Genomic DNA, 15,488 nt, shown 5'->3' with positions numbered 1-15,488 from the left:
AGCTGGTGCTATTGTAGCTGGTGTTAAGAGACTAACTTACTTAAAAACCCAATTGTTAATCCTTTGTGGGGGGGCACACAACATACAGATGTAATTTTGTAACATCAGTAAGTGAAAGGGAGGCGGGTCAGAGTTGTATAGGAACAGTTCTTGTATGTTTTTGAAGTTAAGCTGGTATAAATTGGCCTTATACTGTTACTAGGATGTCAAATGTAATTCCATGATAACCAGAAAAAAAGAAGAGCCATGGGATATATGTGAAAGGAAATGAGAAGGGAATTAAAATGTTTCACTATAAAAAATCAGCTAAGGACAAAAGAAGATAGCTATGCAGGAAATGAGGGACAAAAAAGCCATAAGGCATATGAAACACAAACAGGAAAATGACCGAAATAAGTACTTCGTTATTAGTAATTCCTTTAACTGTAAATGCATTAAACTCTCCAGCCAAAAGACAGATTGGCAGATTGGAGAGAAAAACATCTATCTACTTGCTGTCCACAAGAAACTCACTTCAGAGCCAAAGACATAAAAATGTTTAATGTGAAAGGGTGGGGAAAAGATCCATGCAAATAGTAACCAAAAGAGAGGGCGACTATAGTAATCTGAGGTAAAGTAGATTAAGTACAACAAGAAGATAAAACAGTGATAAACATTTACACACCGTTTGACAGGCCATCAAAATATATGAAGCAGAAATTAACAGAACTGAAGGGAGAAGTAGTTTGACAATAATACTGAGTGACCCAGACAGAAGATAAGTGAGGAAGTGGAGGACTTGAATGACACTGTAAACCAATTCGATCCAGCAGACACACGCACGACCCTATCCACCACCAACAGAACACACATTCTTCTCAAGTAGACGTGGGTCATTCTCCACGATAGAATATATGTTGGGCCATAATTTAAGTCTCAGTAGGTTTTAAAAAGTAGATTGTCATACGAAGTACCTTTGTGACCACAAAGAGATGAAGTTTAGAAATCAGTAACAGGAGGAAAACTAGAAAATCCGGAGATGTGTAGATGTTAAATAACACATTCTTAAAGAACTAATGGGCCAAAGAAGAAATCACAAGAGAAATTTAAAAATATTTAGGGACAGGGAATTCAGTGGCAGTCCAGTGGTTAGGACTTGGTGCTTTCATTGCCACGGCCCGGGTTCAATCCCTGGTTGGGGAACAAAGACACCCCGCAAGCCGTGCGATGTGGAAAAAAAATTTTTTTAGGGACAGATAAAATAAAAACAACATACTAAAACTTACGGGACATGGGACTTCCCCGGCGATCTAGTGGTTAACATACTGCGCTCCCAGTGCAGGGGGCATGGGTTCGATCCCTGGTCGGGGAACTAAGATCCCGAGTGCTCTGTGGCATGGCCAAAATAAATAAATAAAATTTTAAAAATAAATAAAACTTACGGGACACAGCAAAGAAGTGCTAAGGGGGAAATTTATAACTATAAATGCTAACAAAGATTAGCACAGGGCTTCCCTGGTGGCGCAGTGCTTGAGAATCTGCCTGCCAATGCAGGGGACACGGGTTCGAGCCCTGGTCTGGGAAGATCCCACATGCCGCGGAGCAACTGGGCCCGTGAGCCACAATTACTGAGCCTGCGCGTCTGGAGCCTGTGCTCCGCAACAAGAGAGGCCGCGATGGTGAGAGGCCCGCGCACCGCGATGAAGAGTGGCCCCCACTTGCCGCAACTAGAGAAAGCCCTCGCACAGAAACGAAGACCCAACACAGCCAAAAATAAATAAATTAATTTAAAAAAAAAAAAAAAAAAAAAAAGATTAGCACAGAAAACCCTTTAGATTGACTAAGAATTTTAAAAAGGCTCATATTAGTAAAATCAGAAATGAAAGTGGGGATGTTACTACCCATTCTATGAATAAAAAGGATTATAAGAGAGTCTTAGGAACATTTGCACACCAACAAATTGGATAGCCTGGATGAAATTGACAATTTCCTAGAAGCACACAAACTGCCAGAACTAAATAGAAAATAGAAAATCTGGGCTTCCCTGGTGGCTCAGTGGTTGAGAACCTGCCTGCTAATGCAGGGGACATGGGTTCAAGCCCTGTTCTGGGCGGATCCCACGTGCCGCGGAGCAACTAGGCCCGTGAGCCACAACTACTGAGCCTGCGTGTCTGGAGCTTGTGCTCCGCAACAAGAGAGGCCGCGACAGTGAGAGGCCCGCGCACCGCGCTGAAGAGTGGCCCCCGCTTGCCGCAACTAGAGAAAGCCCTCGCACAGAAACGAAGACCCAACACAGCCAAAAATAAATAAATAAATTAATTAATTAATTTAAAAGAGACACTGTGAATATACACAAAACCTGGAGCTATGTTCTCAAAATATTTAAAAAAAAAAAAAAAAAAAGAAAATCATACTTGTCAAGCTAGGAGATTGAATCAGTTATCATAAACCTCCTGACAAAGAAAAGCCCTGGATCTAATGGCTTCACTGGTGAATTCTAACACATTTAAAGATAACACCAGTTCTTCTCAAATTCTTCCCGAAAATTGAAGAGGGGGGAAGATTTCTTAACTCAATTCTATGAGGCCAGGATTGCTCTGATACTAAAGCCAGACAAACACTACAAAAAAAAGAAAACCACAGAGTAGTATCTCTTATGAACAGCGATGCAAAAGCCCTTAACAAAATACCAGCAAATCAAATTCAGCAGCATATTAAAAGGATTATATACCATGACCAAGTGGGATTTATTCCTGGAATGCTAGGATGGTTCCACAACCAAACAGCGATCATGGATACACCTCATTAACAGAATGAAAGGGAAGAAACCCATGTCATCTCAGTTGATGCAGAAAAAGCCTTTGACAAAATTCAACACCATTTCACAATGAAAACGAAACACTGGGAATAGAAGGAGATTATTTCAACATAATAAAAGCCATGTATGAAAAACCCACAGTGAACGTTATACTCAGTGGTGAAAGACTAATACTTTGTCTTCTAAGATCAGGAACAAGGCAAGGATGCCCACTTTTACTCCTTCTATTCCAAACACTACTGGAAGTTCTAGCCAGAGCAGTTTGGCAAGAAAAAGAAATAAAACATCCAAATTGGAAAGCAAAGAGATACATGGTCTTATACGTGGAGTACCTTAAAGATTTCATACCAAAAAATTAAAAAACTAAAACCTGCTAAGAGCTAATAAACTAGTTCAACAAAGTTTCAGGATACAAAGTGAACACGCAAAAATCAGCTGCAGGAGGCTTCCCTGGTGGCGCAGTGGTTGAGAATCTGCCTGCTAATGCAGGGGACACGGGTTCGAGCCCTGGTCTGGGAAGATCCCACGTGCCACGGAGCACCTGGGCCCGTGAGCCACAACTACTGAGCCTGTGCGTCTGGAGCCTGTGCTCCGCAACGAGAGGCCACGATAGTGAGAGGCCTGCGCACCGTGATGAAGAGTGGCCCCTGCTTGCCGCAACTAGAGAAAGCCCTCGCACAGAAACGAAGACCCAATACAGCCAAAAATAAATAAAAATAAATTTTAAAAAAAATCAGCTGTATTTCTTTCTTTTTTTTTTCTTTTATAATTAACTAATTTATTTATCTTTGGCTGCATTGGGTCTTCATTGCTGTGTGCAGGCTTTCTCTAGTTGTGGCGAGCGGGGGCTACTCTTCGTCTCGGTTCATGGGCTTCTCATTGCTGTGGCTTCTCTTGTTGCAGAGCACGGGCTCTGGGCGCGCGGGCTTCAGTAGTTGTGGCGCACGGGCTTAGTTGCTCTGTGGCATGTGGGATCTTCCCGGACCAGGGCTGGAACCTGTGTCCCCTGCATTGGCAGGCGGATTCTTTTTTTTTTTTTTTTTTTAGTGAGATATTTTAATATAATTGCCTTATTAATAAAAATATGGAACGCTTTGCGAATTTGCGTGTCATCCTTGCGCAAGGGCGATGCTAATCTTCTCTGTATTGTTCCAGTTTTAGCATATGTGCTGCCAAAGCGAGCACAGCAGGCGGATTCTTAACCACTGCACCACCAGGGAAGTCCCCATCAACTGCATTTCTAAATACTAGAAATGAACAATCCAAAGAGGAAATTAAGGAAACAATTCCATGTACAGGAGTATCAAAAAGAATAAAATACCTACGAATAAATTTAACTTGGTAGGTGAGAAAGACTTGTAAACTAAAAACTATAAACATTGCTGAGAGAAGTTAAAGATGTAAATAAGTGGAAAGACCTGTCACATTCGTGGATTAGAAAAGTTAATATTCTTGAGAAACCATCTACAGATTCAACGCAATCCTTATCAAAATCCCAGTGACGTTTTTTGCAGAAATAGAAAAACCTATCCTAAAATTCATGTAGAAAATATGGGACTCTCAATAGTCAAAACAATTTTGAAAGCTCAAAGTTGGAGGTCTCTCACTTCCTGATTTTAAAACTTACTACAGGGGACTTCCCTGGTGGTCCAGTGGCTAATACTCCACGCTCCCAATGCAGGGGGCCCGGTTTCGATCCCTTGTCATGGAACTAGATTCCACATGCCACAGCTAAGAGTTTGCATGCCACAACCAAAGACCCTGCATGCCTCAACTAAAGACTCCACATGCTGCAACTAAAAGATTCCTCACGCCCCAAGTAAAAGACTCCGCATGCCACAATGAAGATCCCGCATGCAGCAACGGAGATCCTGCGTGCCACAACTAAGACCCAGCGCGGCTAAATAAATAAATATTTAAAAAATTAATGAAGGAATAAAACTTACTACAAAACTATACTAATCAAAACAGTGTGGTGCCGAGATAAGGATACACATATAAACCAGTGGAACAGAATAGAAAGCCCAGAAATTAATCTTCACATTCATGGTGAATTGAATTTTGACACAGGTGCCAAGTCCATTCAGTGGTGAAAGCACAGTGTCTTCAACAAATGATAATGGTGCTGAGAAAACATCTACCTGCAGAAGGATTTGGACCCGGACCTATCATCATATAAAAAAATTAAAACCAATAAAAGACCTAAATCTTTTTTTTTTTTTTTTTGAAATTTATTATATTAATTTATTTTTGGCTGTGCTGGGTGTTTGTTGCTGCGTGCGGGCTTTCTCTAGTTGCAGGTGAGTGGGGGCTACTCTTCGTTGCGCTGCGCAGGCTTCTCATTGCGGTGGCTTCCCTTGTTGTGGAACACGGGCTCTAGGTGCGCGGGCTTCAGTAGTTGTGGCGCACGGGCTCGGTAGTTGTGGCACACGGGCTCTAGAGCGCAGGCTCAGTAGTTGTGGTGCACGGGCTTAGTTGCTCCGCGGCATGTGGGATCTTCCTGGACCAGGGCTCGAACCTGTGTCCCCTGCATTGGCAGGTGGATTCTTAACCACTGTGCCACCAGGGAAGCCCAGACCTAAATCTTTTTTTAAAAAATTTTATTGAAGTATAGTTGATTTACCATGTTGTGTTAATTTCTGCTGTACAGCAAAGTGAGTTCGTTATGCATATTCTTTTTCATATTCTTTTCCATTATGGCTTATCACAGAATATTGAATATAGTTCCTTGTGCTATACAGTAAAACCTTGTTGTTTATCCATTCTATATATACTAGTTTGCATCTGCTAATCCCAAACTCCCAATCCATCCCTACCCCACCCCCCTCCCCCCCCGGCAACCACACATTTGTTCTCTATGTGTGTCAGTCTGTTTCTGTTTCATAGATATGTTCATTTGTGTTGTATTTTAGATTCCACATGTAAGTGATATCATATGGTATTTATCTTTCTCTTTCTGACTTACTGTGCTTAGTATGGTAATCTCTAGGTCCGTCCGTGTTGCTGCAAACGGCATTATTTCATTCCGTTTTATGGCTGAGTAATATTCCAGAGCGTGTGTGTGTTTGTGTGTGTGTGTGTGTGTGTGTGTACACACATATTTATGTGTATATATACACATACACATATATATATATATACACACACACCCCCCACATCTTCTGTATCTATTCATCTGTCAGTGGACATTTAGGTTGTTTCCACATCTTGGCTATTGTAAATAATGCTGCGATGAACATAGGAGCATGTTATCTTTTTGAATTAAAGTTTTGTCTGGGTATGTGCCCAGCAGTGGGATTGCTGGATCATATAGTAATTCTATTTTTAGTTTTCTGAGGAACGTCTATACTGTTTTCCATAATGGTTGCACCAACTTACATTCCCACTAACAGTGTAGGAGGGTTCCCTTTTCTCCACACCCTCTCCAATATTTATTATTTGTACACTTAAAAAAAATTATATGGATGCGTCAGGTCTTAGTTGCAGCATGTAGGATCTTAGTTGTGGCATGTGTGCTCCAGAGTGCTCAGGCTCAGTAGTTGTGGCATGCGGGCTCTCTGACTGTGGCATGTGGGCTTAGTTGCCCCACGGCACGTGGGATCTTAGTTCCCCCACCGGGGATTGAACCTACGTCCCCTGCATTGGAAGGTGGATTCTTAACCACTGGATCACCAGGCACCAGGGAGTCCCTTGTAGCCTTTTTTTTTTTTTTTTTTTTTGGCTGCATTGGGTCTTCGTTGAGGTGTGCAGGCTTCTCTTGTTGCAGAGCACAGGCTCTTAGTACGTGGGCTTCAGTAGTTGCAGCACATGGGCTCAGGAGTTGTGGCACGCGGGCCCTAGAGCACATGGGCTTCAGTAGTTGTGGCGCGTGGGCTCAGTAGTTGTGGCTCGCGGGCTCTAGAGCACAGGCTCAGTAGTTGTGGCGCATGGGCTTAGTTGCTCTGCGGCATGTGGGATCTTCCCAGACCACGGATCAAACCAGTGTCCCCTGCATTGGCAGGTGGCTTCTTCATCACTGTGCCACCAGGGAAGTCCCCCTTGTAGACTTTTTAATGATGGCCATTCTGACCTGTGTGAGGTGGTACCTCATTGTATTTTATTTTATTTTATTTTTTAATTTGGCTGCACCAGGTCTTAGTTGTGGCACGTGAGATCTTTAGTTGCAGCATGTGGGATCTAGTTCCCTGACCGGGGATCGGACCCAGGCCCCCTGCATTGAGAGTGCGCAGTCTTAGCCACTGGACCACCAGGGAAATCCCCCTCATTGTAATTTTGATTTGCATTTCTCTAATAATTAGTGATGTTGAGCCTCTTTTTAATGTGCCCGTTGGCCACCTGTATTCCTTTGGAGAAATGTCTGTTTAGGTCTTTTGCACATTTTTTGATTGGGTTGTTTTTTTGTTATTGAGTTGTGTGAGCTGTTTGTATATTTTGGCGATTAAGCCCTTGTCAGTTGCATTGTTAGCAAATATTTTCTCCCAGTCCATAGGTTGTCTTTTCGTTTTGTTTATGGTTTCCTTTGCTGTGCAAAAGCTTGTTAAGTTTGATTAGGTCCCATCTGTTTATTTTTGGTTTTATTTCTGTTGCTTTGGGAGACCGACCTAAGAAAACATTGGTATGATTTACCTCAGAGAATGTTTTGCCTATGTTCTCTTTTAGGAGTTTTATGGTGTCACGTCTTGTATTTAAATCTCAAAGACCTAAATCTAAAGAGTTAAAACTTTGAGGGACTTCTATGGCGGTCCAGTGGTGTTAATACTCCGTACTTCCACTGCATGGGGCGTGGGTTTGATCCCTGGTCGGGGAACTAAGATCCCACATGCCACGTGGTGTGGCCAAAAAAAAAAAAGTTGAAAACAGGGATATTTCAAGAGGTGGGTTCAGCAGTGATTTTGTGGATATGATACCAAACGCACAGGCAACAATAGAAAAAAAAGGTAAATTAGACTTTATCACAATTAAAAACTTTCGTGTTTCCAAGGACAGCATTAGGAGAGTAAAAAGTCACCCTACAGAATGGGAGTATATGTTTATAATTCATACATCTGATGAGGCTTAATATTCAGAATACATATTTAAAGCTCCTACAAGTCAACAACAGACAAGCAGTTTGATTAAAAATGGGTTCAGGACCCAAATAGACATTTCTCCAAAGAAGATATAGAAATGGCTGATCCACACACAAAAAATACAGAGCATCACTAGTCGTTAGGAAATTCAAAACAATGATATACTACTTCACATGGATTATGATGGCTCTTATTTTTAAAAATGCAAAAAATACGTGTTGGTGAGGATGTAGAGAAATTGGGACCCTCGTGTATTGCTGGTAGGGACGTAATACGGTGCTGGAGTTGTGGAAAGCAGTGTGGTGGTTCCTTAGAAGATTTAACAAAAGTACTGTATGTCCTGGCACTTAGGTGCATATACCCACAAAATTTGAAATCAGGATCTCAAACAGATACTCGTGCACTGTTGTTCACGGCAGAACTATTCACAACAGTCAACAGGTAGAGAGTGCCCGTCTGCTCACCAAGTGGTAAATGGATAAGCCAAATGTGGCACCTAGGTACAGCGGTGTGTTATTCACCCTATAAAGGAATGAAGTTGTGGTGTGGGCTGCAGTGTGGACGAACTTTGAAAGGAAAGCATGCCAAGTGAGATAAGCCAGTCGGGAAAGGACAAATATTGTGTGACCCCGCTTACAAAGGCTATTTAGATGAGGCCAATTCAGAGGCAGAAGGTCGACTAGAGATTACCACAGGCTGGGGGAGCGGGGATGGGGAGTTACTGCTTAATCTGCGCAGGGTTTGTTTGCCCTGGTGAAAAAGTTCTGGAAGTAGGTAGCAGTGATGCGTGCACCACAGGGTGATGTTCTTAACACACGCAGAAATTAAGATCAGTATCTTCTCTTCTGACAAGTTCTTTCTCCCAAATAAAAGCCAAACAGCATCTTAACTGACAGACCTCTGACCTTGAACTGTGATTTTGGAGTTACATCAAGGTTGGTAAACAGCAGTAGGGAAACGGAGAATCTCTGTTCTAGAGCTGCTGTCCTCAGTCGACCACTCATCACCACCTTGTAGTGTGCTCAGCGCTGCGTGGACCTGTGCAAAAGCACGCAAACCTGCCCTAGTTACAGACTGTGCGGCCCTTTTCCTTTTTAGCGTGGTACTGGTGTGTTTCCACCTTGAGTTAGTGTTTGGCAGTGATATTCCTAAATGTTACCCGAAGCAAGCTGTGCATCGGTGATCTTCTGAGGCACGTGGATCTTTATTTTGCCAGAATCTTGCCAGCACAGTTTGAGTCCCTTTAAACCTATACTTCAGTAATAACCTGTGGATAGTAACCTTTGAAATGGAAGCAGAGTGTTTGGAAACTTCTGACATCCTGTTCTTTAGCACTTCCTCCTCAGCCTAAGGAGCTGGGCTTTTGCCTGAGCCCTGCAGTCTGCTGGGTTTTCACATCTACCTGGTGTGATGGTTAATTTTGTGTGTCAACCTGACCGGGCAAGGGATGCCCAGGTATTTGCCTAAAGCATCATTCTGGGGGTGTCTTTGCCATGTTTCTGGATGAGATTCACAGTTGAATGTGTGGACTGAGCAAAGCAGACTGCCCTCATCCAATCCTGGGACGCCCAACTAGAAAGAAAGGCTGAGGAAGAGAATTCACTCTGCAGGTTTTCTCCCGTCTTCCATCTCAGACTGGATCTGACACCACCAGCTCGCCTGGTTCTCAGGCCTTCAAACTGCAGATCGTGGGACATCTCGGCCTCCATAATCATGTGAGAACTTCCTTACTAAATCTAAGTACTAAATCTCATGTATGTATTATATAATCTCATACAGTGTTACATAAACATAAATCTCATATATATGAAGTTTATTTTATTTTTTTACAAACAAAAAAATTGTATTGTACTTGAGTTATAATGTGTAAATTTCTGCTGTACAGCAAAGTGACACTGATACGTTTATGTATACATTCTTTTTCTTTTTTTTTTAACATCTTTTTTGGAGTATAATTGCTTTACAGTGTTATGTTAGTTTTTGCCGTATAACAAAGTGAATCAGCTATATGTATACGTGTATCCCCATGTCCCCTCCCTCTTGCGTCTCCCTCCCACCCTCCCTATCCCACCCCTCTAGGTGGTCACAAAGCACCGAGCTGATCTCCCTGTGCTATGCAGCTGCTTCCCACTAGCTATCTATTTTACATTTGGTGGTGTGTATATGTCAGTGCCACTCTCTCACTTCGTCCCAGCTTACCCTTCCACCTCCCCGTGTCCTCAAGTCCATTCTCTGTGTCTGTGTCTTTATTCCTGTCCTGCCCCTAGGTTCTTCAGAACCTTTTTTATTTTTAAGATTCCATATATATGTGTTAGCATACGGTATTTGTTTATCTCTTTCTGGCTTAATGAAGTTTATTTTTAACAACAGATTTTAAATGTCACTTAGAGGTAACTGGTAAAACATGGGCTTATATGTATGGTGTCAACAGAACCATTAGGCTCTGTTCCTTCATCCTAATGGTTCTGTTTCTCTGGAGAACCCTAACTAGTACATCTGGCGTTAATAGAGTTACTCTTTCTGGAGACAGGCCCCAGAGCGTCATTATGCTGCTCTTTTCCATACCTCTGCTTCATGAGTACTTCTTACGATGCAGGGAACTAGTGTGATTTGAGAATGGCCAGATGTACTCTGACTGGCAAAAAGGTCATTGCGGTCGCCAAGCCAACAGGCTTTTTTGATTGGTAAGTCCTTTGAGTCCGAGTGGGGAAGTTCATCCAGGAAGCAGAAGAGAAGTGTGAGGTAGAAATGAAAAGCTAGTGAGAGCTGTGGGAAACATGGGGTCGAGAAGATGGGACTGGCGGTAACTCTGAGATCTTTTCCAGTCTAGCCGTTGTTGTAGGGAGCAAGGCAGAACCACGTCGTTCCCCACTGCCTGTCCCGCAGTGACTTCAGGTAAGGTGCGGACCTCTGTAAAGCCTTTTATTGTTTATAAGGCGCCTTTACTGATTTGCCTATGGGATGAGCCCGACAGCCCTAGGAGGTGGGCAGGAAGTCCTCCTACAACGAGGAAAGAAATTGAAGTGCAGATGTGAAAATTCATCATCACCCCTACCCCCCCTTATTCTGTGTTGAGAGTTTCTTTTGATTACAAAAATTATATATGCTTGCTATTTTAAAACTTCAAAGGAGGCGAATTTTATATATATGGATATGATGTCAATGTCCTGTACACTCCTCATATCCCACTCTTAGGAAGAAGTCTTGACTATATCCTTGTGACCTAGCACATATCTTCCTGTTTGCTTACCAAGTGTCTCGTTAAACGGAGCTCGAGACATGGAGACTAGCTCAGTCATCTTTGTATCTCTAGCATTTCTCTCAGTGCAGGCGCCTGAGAAATCAATCTGTTCGAAGGTCACCAGCTTCTGAATAGGCCTTATGCACCAAGGCCTATCTGTCCAAATGGACATGATCTCTGAGCCAGCAGTCCTTTATTTAGATTTTCAAGACTTGGTTCTACACAGTAGATTCCTCTTCTGGAAAAGTGGGGCACATCTACTCTAGAGCAACAGCTGTCAACCAACAATCCTGTTTTAAAAAATAATTTGAGTTTTAGTTAAACTACAGGAACAGGGTCTATGTATACAGAACTCAGTGTATTGAAATAGTCGTCTGAATTACTGACTGTCTTAGGCATTACTGAAAAGCGGTCAGGCATTTAAGATTTCATTTCTGGCGATGCCTGTCGACCCGTGGCATCGTCCTCATGAGCAGACACTGACTGTGTTCCTGCTCTGCGGCAGCTGCGGGGCCTTTGCCTTGCCGTATCCCCCCCTCCCCGTGCTTGGCCGCCCGGATACGCCCAGGTTTTGCCGGTCACCTTCGGTGAGATTTAAAATTTCTTGTTGAAAAAAAAAAAAAAATTTCTTGTTGAAAATAAACTTCATGGTACTTAATGCCATTGACTTTACACTTAAAAATGGTTAAAATGGTAAATTTTGTTATGTATACTTTAGCACATACATTATAATAAAGTAAGAATGCTTTCTATAACTTTATGCTAATAAATTCGAAAACCTGGGAGCTGAAAGTGATGGGTCGGTTTGTTCTAGGAGGCAGGTAGGTTTTGCCGTGTGAAGATGAAAGGTGAAGAGGGCTAAGGGGGAGGGACAGGGGAGGGGAGATGGACACTTGAAGGGTTTCTGTTCACTCTTCCCCAAGAATCAGGAGGAACGTTTACCAACGTTCATTTCCTTTCAAGCCTTTCTCCCCCCAGCACAGTAAACTAAGCAAACCATGTCGTTTATTCTTTTTTTTTTTTTAAATTTAATTAATTAATTAATTAATTAATTTATTGGCTGTGTTGGGTCTTCGTTTCTGTGCGAGGGCTTTCTCTAGTTGCGGCAAGCGGGGGCCACTCTTCATCGCGGTGCGCGGGCCTCTCATTGTCGCGGCCTCTCCTGTTGCGGAGCACAGGCTCCAGACGCGCAGGCTCAGTAATTGTGGCTCATGGGCCTAGCTGCTCCGCGGCATGTGGGATCTTCCCAGACCAGGGCTCGAACCCGTGTCCCCTGCATTGGCAGGCAGACTCTCAACCACTGCGCCACCAGGGAAGCCCTCATTTATTCTTTATTACAGACCTCTCCCACACTTTCTCTGAACTTTCTGAAGTGTTCCACACACACTCCTCTAAAAACAAGAAACAGAAATGGGACGGAATTATACAGCGTCCTGAAGGATTACTTAAATCTGATCTAGTAGTGAGGGCTTTTCTGGCTTGAGGAGGGGTGTTTCCTAGTGCAGCACACCTAAAGTTCTTTGGAAGGTTCTGCTTGAGGCATTTCCCTGATGGGTCTCACAGGCCCTGGGGGCGAGGGTCAGAAGCCGTTTAAGCAGAGGATGATCTGACCAGAGATGGTGCCCTGGTGACACTGTGTCAGGGAGCCACCCCTCTCCTGTGGGGTAGCTGTCTCTTTTTAAAATGTTCGATTATGAAAAAATTCCAAATATATGAAAAGTAAACAGACTCATATAGTACATGAACGCACACACTCCTACCAAATTTCGGCAGCTAACATTTTATCTATTTGTTTTATCTGCATATTTGGTTGAACGAATACAAAGTATATTAGACATCATGACACTTCACACATAAATGCTTGAGTCTTTTCATCAAGAATGTGGTCTCCTCTCCTCCCCCCCTTTTATATCGTTACCTTTAATTTTGACAGGCTCCAGCTAGGTGTCCTGACAGAATGTTCTGCACTTCAGGTTGGGCTGGTCTCATCCTTTGATGTTGAATGTGTTCCTCTAGTCCTGGTACCTCTTGTGAACTGGAAGTTAGATCTGAAAGCTTGAGTACATTTCGTTATACATTTTTGACAAGAAACTTCGTAATGTCTGATCGTCCCACTGTTAGTGAAGATAAGTTTAATCACTGTATTATGATGGCCACTGCCATATTACTGCTCTTCCTGCCCAACCTTTGTGACTACGAAGTGATCCGCGAGGTAATATTTTGGCGCCATGTGGATCTTTAGTTTTCCACCTACCTTCACCTGTACGGTATTAGCATCACTGATGATCTTGACCTGACTTTTCTTGTTTTCATTAAGGATTACAAAATGATTTTTTTTTAATTAATTAATTTATTTATTTTTGGCTGCATTGGGTCTTTGTTGCGGTGCGCAGGCCTCTCATTGCGGTGGCTTCTCTTGTTACGGAGCACGGGCTCTAGAGCGCAGGCTCAGTAGTTGCAGCACACGGGCTCAGTAGTTGTGGCGCACGAGCTTAGTTGCTCCGCGACATGTGGGATCTTCCTGGACCAGGGCTCGAACGCGTGTCCCCTGCATTGGCAGGCGGATTCTTAACCACTGCGCCACCAGGGAAGCCCCAAAATGATTTTTTAAAATTCTGTTTCAGTCATTCCTTCTGTGTTCCTTCTACTCTCTTTTTTAAATTAAAGTAGTTGATTTACAATGTTGTATTAGTTTCATGTGTACAGCAAAATGATACAGATATATATCTGTCTATTCTTTTTCAGATTCTTTTCCATTATAGGTTATTACAAGATACTGAATATAGTTCCCTGTACTATACAGTAGGTCCTTATTTTTTATCATCTGTTCCTTCTACTGGCATTCATGTGTTAAAAATTTTTTCCCACTTGTCAACTGGCAAATTTTTTTCCACTTGTACAATTCCTTTTTTTTTCCCCCATAAATTTATTTATTTTATTTATTTAGTTTTGGCTGCGTTGGGTCTTAGTTGCCGTGCGCGGGCTGCCTCTAGTTGCGGCGAGCGGGGTCTACTCTTCATTGTGGTGTGCAGGCTTCTCGTTGTGGTGGCTTCTCGTTGTGGAGCACAGGCTCTAGGTGCGTGAGCTCAGTATTTGTGGCTGTCAGGCGCTAGAGTGCAGGCTCAGTAGTTGTGACGCACGGGCTTAGTTGCTCCACGGCATGTGGGATCTTCCCGGACCAGGGCTCAAACTCATGGCCCCTGCATTGGCAGGTGGATTCTTAACCACTGTGCCACCAGGGAAGCCCTACAATTCCTATTAAAAAGGTAGGATACACTAATTGTTTTTCTCTAATCATGGGCTTTCAGATTGAGGAATTATTATATGAAATAATCTTCATCAGAATTTACACTTTGTAACATTTTTGGTAGCTGATTATAAATTCATGACTGCAGAAAGGAATTGTATGGTACATTTAGTTCAATCTTACACTTGCTGTCCTGATGAGTGTCCTGTCTTCTGCTTCCCATGACAGTGTTTTCCCAGTGCTTCTTGGTATGTCCTACTTTATTCAGCAACTGGTGGTTATTCTGTTTCCTTGATTCAAAACTCGTTTGTTAAACCACTGGTCCAGATCCTGTCCTGGAGTGATGCAGTTGGGCACACGTTTACTGTGTATTGAAGCTGCCAGGGTTTGAGTGCCTTTTTCAGTGGCGCACACAAGAGTTCACGTGATGTTTTTGCGTCTGTGTCTGTATAGGTCGAGGGGCCAGCTGAGAACCTAGAGATTTCTTCACGTTAGAAGGTGCTCCGGTGTTATTTGGGTTGGGTTAGGCAGGATAGGTGAGTAGGTGTGAGAAGCAGTGATGGTGCGGAGGGGCAGGAAGGTCATTCCAGTTAAAAACATGTCACGGCAGAGTCCGAGGTAGATGCGTCGAAGGCGCTGGAAAGGAACTGGATCTGGAGAAGTGGGAAGCTGTGAGCAGGAGCCTGGTGTGCGGTCAGGGGCATCACTGCACTGCTCCTGGTTCCCGTGGACGTGGGTGGAGGGTTCCTGGCAGCCTCCCAGGAGGACCTGGGGAATCCTTGTCCCGCCCAGCGTGGTGACGGTGAGACATCTCGTGATTTCTCATCTCTTCTCCGCTTTTGACTTTTTAGTCCTGGGGGCCCAGATTATTTTGCTTACTTGGAGTTTGTTCTCTGTTCATTGGTTGACGCACGTTTGGATGTGTGTTTTGGAGTTGTACTTCAGCACAGTGGGCTAGCTGGGGCTTATTGGTGTCCCTGAGGGCTGTGTGTGTTTGTTGCCGATGCTTAGTCCTTGATTAGACTCTTGCTCTGTTTCTTGTATCTTTAAATGTTAAGAAAGAATATATCTTAATTTTAAGTTTTGTATTTGGTGGAAGATTCCCTAAGTCATGGGGCTCATCTCAGGAAGAAG

General features: G+C 43.2%; 1 protein-coding gene and 1 non-coding gene across 2 annotated transcripts in view; one reads left to right on the top strand and one right to left on the bottom strand.

The window, feature by feature from the left end:
* The window catches only part of RAB7A (RAB7A, member RAS oncogene family), a 72,554-nt gene that overhangs the window by 21,886 nt on the left and 35,180 nt on the right, over window positions 1-15,488 (top strand). The window lies entirely within an intron of this gene.
* Window positions 3,876-3,982, bottom strand: LOC133095863 (U6 spliceosomal RNA). Its single transcript, XR_009701719.1, has one exon. It is a non-coding gene; the product is annotated as a U6 spliceosomal RNA (small nuclear RNA).

This window comes from Eubalaena glacialis, chromosome 7 (genome assembly GCF_028564815.1).
Source record: "Eubalaena glacialis isolate mEubGla1 chromosome 7, mEubGla1.1.hap2.+ XY, whole genome shotgun sequence".
In the NCBI taxonomy this organism is placed as follows: domain Eukaryota; kingdom Metazoa; phylum Chordata; class Mammalia; order Artiodactyla; family Balaenidae; genus Eubalaena; species Eubalaena glacialis.
This window is presented reverse-complemented; position numbering and strand designations above follow the sequence as displayed.